General features: G+C 43.0%; 2 long non-coding RNA genes across 2 annotated transcripts in view; both read right to left on the reverse strand.

Moving 5' to 3' along the window:
- LOC307200378 overlaps window positions 1-4,258 on the reverse strand; it is a 557,860-nt gene that overhangs the window by 430,962 nt on the left and 122,640 nt on the right. The gene's annotated exons all lie outside the window — the stretch shown is intronic.
- LOC307200361 lies at window positions 2,387-4,071 on the reverse strand. The gene is made up of 2 exons (XR_013832376.1): window positions 3,952-4,071; window positions 2,387-2,531 (listed from the first exon to the last, which is right to left on the reverse strand). It is a non-coding gene; the product is annotated as an uncharacterized lncRNA (long non-coding RNA).

A 4,258-nucleotide genomic window follows, 5' to 3' on the forward strand; every position in this document is an offset into this window, starting at 1 on the left:
GGAAAAATGTGCCGGAACTCACCATGAACGCCTCCCTTGTACTCTAAGAATAGCAATATGGCCCACCAGAGAGGTGCCAGAAATGAGTTCCGGCTGGGGGGAAACCCCTAGCATTGTGCAGGAATCTGCAACCCAACAGTTTAAGATGGTGCAAGTTTGTCTGTAAGGGATTAATGTGTAGGATGAATGTACAGAGTGCTTCAAGGTATAAGTGATCCTTGAGTCCATCCAACTCTGAGTCATACAGGACTTTCAAGAAAAGCTCATAATTAAGGGCAGCAAAACATTGGGCTCCTGTTTAAAAATGTGGTCATTTATTCCCCATGTTTGGTTTTGCCAAGACCCACCTACTCACTGATGGCCCAGTCCAGCAATTAAGGGCAGAAGGCAGCAAAGCTCAATTATTGCTCAAGGATAATATACATTACAGACAACACCAAATGTTATGGAAGCTCTGCCACAGATACAATAAGTCGGCGCTACCCATCATGTCACTGCCAACAGTGATTATCTTTCTTTCTATCTCATAGCATAACAATCTTGCACCTGAAATGAAAGTAGCACACATTTGCAACAAAACTACAAAAAGAACAAGTAAAACAACCAGATAAAAGCAATCGCATAGCTGTTCACTGAACTGTTTACAACAGGATTAGCAAACCAAACAAAAACGCTCCCATTCAGGGGTAAATACAATTGCCCAAATCCCTTATTAAAATTAATTATTTTGTTTAGCTGTACAAATCCGAAGTCTTGATTTCATATCCCCCCCCCTTTCTCTATTCAGACATGCCAAAACAAAGATGACAGGTTGTTTTGATATAAATACATACAATGTCACATCTTCATTGGAATGATAGGCTTAACGTGCTAATCTGACTTCAAAGTATACAATCCAGTGTGTTTATACTGGTGGTAGAGAGGAAAACACCTGACACTTGGCTGTTTCTCCAGACAACATAAATTTATTTTAAAATATATAATAGCCTAGGAAATTTCCTCTTAGCTTTGCATTTCATCTAAGCTTTTATTTATTAATTTTTAAGCTTAGCTCTTCTCATTCTAAAGACTCAGGGAGAAAAAATAACATTTTCAAAACAAATATATAGTGGCATGCCACTCCAATCTCCGAACGGTGTGAGATTCCAGGGGTTCCAGGCACCCTTACCCAGGGTCCGTGTTTCCTTTTGGAAATGAGGCATAGCGGAGACTGTGGTATCTTCATAATATATGGCTTATTTGCGCATATATATATACAACCTGAGCCTATGATGGAGGGGCTCACTGCATAAACACCGCAAAAGGAACTTGTTTCTCCCGTAGCTGTAGTCTTGGATCACAGCAGAAAGCAAACATTGTGCTCTGCCTCTGCCTTTTACAGCCTGCAACCTTTTTTCCTTTTGGATCACATCACAGTCAAGTTTACACTCTGTTTCAAAACTCTGGCCTTCTAACTATCTAGAGCTGGAGGAGGGGGCCTCACCCATTTTCCATCTGGCACAGACTCCCCTCTCTTGCTATCTTAGCGATCCATCACCTTCCCCTTTGTTTTCTCTTAATGGCTCATCTCCCATGTGATTACCTCATAAGAAAGCTAGTCTGGCTTATATTTTAACTCTTGATAGATCCACGGGTTCAGGAGGCTTGAGTAATTTCTAACACTTACTGGGTCCAGGAATTTAGGGGAGACTGGCACCCCGAAACTCATACCAATATTTGCAGATAAAACAGGCATATTAGATAATATCAGATACTGAAAACTAGACTGTCAGGAAGAAGTTCCTCATGTGCATCTAGTCTTCTGATAACAGGGATTTATTTTTTTACTTGCAAGAGCAATCCCACAAATGGCTGCCCACAGTTGAAAGTAGTACAAGCAAGAGTCACCGCCTTAGTGAAAACTATGGTGTGGAAAACAAGCTAGATCAAAATTGGTTATCTTAGAGGGCCATTATCCTCTGGTCACTTTGGGGCATGGGTGGGGAACATGTGGGCCTCCAGATGTTGTTGGCCTACAATTCCCATCATGCTTGATCTTTAGCCATGCTGACTGGAGCCGATGGGAGTTGGAGTCCAACAACTAGAGGGCCACAGAGGAATGATACAGATGTGTATGAAATTTGCATATCATGCGTATTTGCATATATCATGCGTATTTTGTTGGCATCCATCGGTCTTGAGACAATGGAAGAATGAGCCACTAGAGAGTTACAGCCCCTGCTGTTGCTGTAGAGACCAATATGAGAGAGACAAGTTTTATGGCAGCGGGGACAGATGAAGGCATCCGGTTTTGCTGTTACAAATACACCATGGCATACAGATGCAGATTTAGAAATAATTTAAAGTCTTATAATATTTGATAAAAGGATGCAATATTTCAACAAAATCATCTACATCATTTGTATTATTCAATGCATGTAATCTCTTTGTTAATTTCTCTGGTGCAGCAATAGACCATCCATTCTGTTTCCAACTGGAGATACACAGATGTTTCAATCCTTTCCAATTCTGTGCCACTAGTAGACGTGCCACTGCAAAAGAAAAATAATTAGTTCTTTACAACAAAGCCAGATTGCCGTTCTTTTAAAATCCAAAACTTGTGGTACATTCCACGTTGACCCGCAATATAGCTTATTTCTGTAAATACCTTCTGCCACAAAGGCTTATAGGTTCTCATAGATGTGACTCTCCTGACTAGGATACATCTGTTGGGCCAGGAATGGAAAGCCCTAATTTTACATCCCACAAACTCATTAGGACCACAAACATTTAAGCATTAAAATCTTTTTCCTTACTCGGAGGAGACAGGACTGCTTTTGGAGGTCTTAGAATACTTTTTAAAATTAGGAAAATGAGCACCGACACACATTAATCTCTTGCCCTGTGGGAGGCACAAATACCATTTAAGCCCTTGCTTTCAGATCACACCATGCGGTAACCTCTCAATATCCCTGTCTGTACACAAAACTCTATTATATTAAAACATAGATGACTAAGCTAGACAGCACAAAAGCAAAAATAAGAATACAACACAAAGATACATCCCATCTGCAGGTAGCAAACCTTTCTCTTCAAATTCTTGAAATAAGCTAATGTGTGGAAATGTTGGCTTGCTTTGCTTCTGCCCTTTTGAAACAGAAATCTAAACTAGTCGCTAGATTCACATCAATAGGTTTATTGCTACGCTTTTGAGTATATGAAATTGCTGTTCCCCCAGGAGTAAATTTGCGAAAGGCCTCTTTTAAGACTTAGAGCTTGTCGCCATTGAAGGTTGCAAAAATAAGTGGACCGAAGCCATATTTTCACCTTCCAATATGCAGTAACCAGTAGCATAGCGTGGGGGGTGCAGGGGGGGCCGGCCGCACCGGGTTCAACATCTGGGGGTTAGGGTTAGGGGGCGCAAATCCACGGGTTAGGGGGCGCAAATCCACGGGTTAGGGGCGCAAATCCATGGGTTAGGGGGCGCAAATTACTTGCCTTGCCCCGGGTGCTGACAACCCATGCTACGCTACTGGCAGTAACAAATAGTTATCAATTGAGATAATCAGGATTTTGCTGTGGCTGTGACTGAACAGCAATGTGTCTACCCCTAAACAAAAGACACGAGCTTAAGCTGCTTTACTCAGATCTTAATCCTTCACGAGAGAGAGGGGTTTAAACATCGAAGAGAGATTGCCAATATATTTCATTATCCCCGGGGGTGGGGGGTTGTGCCTGGACAAATAGCCTTAGGAAAGCTTTGAATAAGAGGACATTGTCCATCCTGCAGGTCAGAAGTAGCTCAGAGGGTGGTTGGCGATAGCAGCAAAATAGAAAGAGGAGAAAGCCCTCGCTGCGCTACTCCCGTTTGTTTCTGGTTGCAGAAATCCTGACATTTCTGCTTCGACTTCTACCGACACTCTCCCACCTTCCCCGCATAAAAGAACCGGAGGACGAGCCCTGCGCACAGACCTGCTTAAACTCTACGCTCACTCCCTTTGCGTCACGTCGTCGCGTAGCCCTCACGTGACCCGGCGCGCGACTCCTTGCCTACCAACCGCTTCAAGCAGGCAGCTTCGGGAAATGTAATTTCTACGTTGCATTCGCAGTTTCGCAACAATCCGCTGGCAGCGTCCTTTTAGGTAGAGAGGGAGATGACTGGGTGCAAATGTCTTCCCAAATTGGGTTGTTTTTGTTTTTAATTCGAAAGTGGGCAATGGGAAGGGTGGGTGAGAGAGCAAGGGCGAGGGGAAGGTTTGTGTGGAAAGTGCTGAAGAGG

Source organism: Podarcis cretensis (genome assembly GCF_951804945.1).
Source record: "Podarcis cretensis genome assembly, chromosome: 13".
NCBI lineage: Eukaryota > Metazoa > Chordata > Lepidosauria > Squamata > Lacertidae > Podarcis > Podarcis cretensis.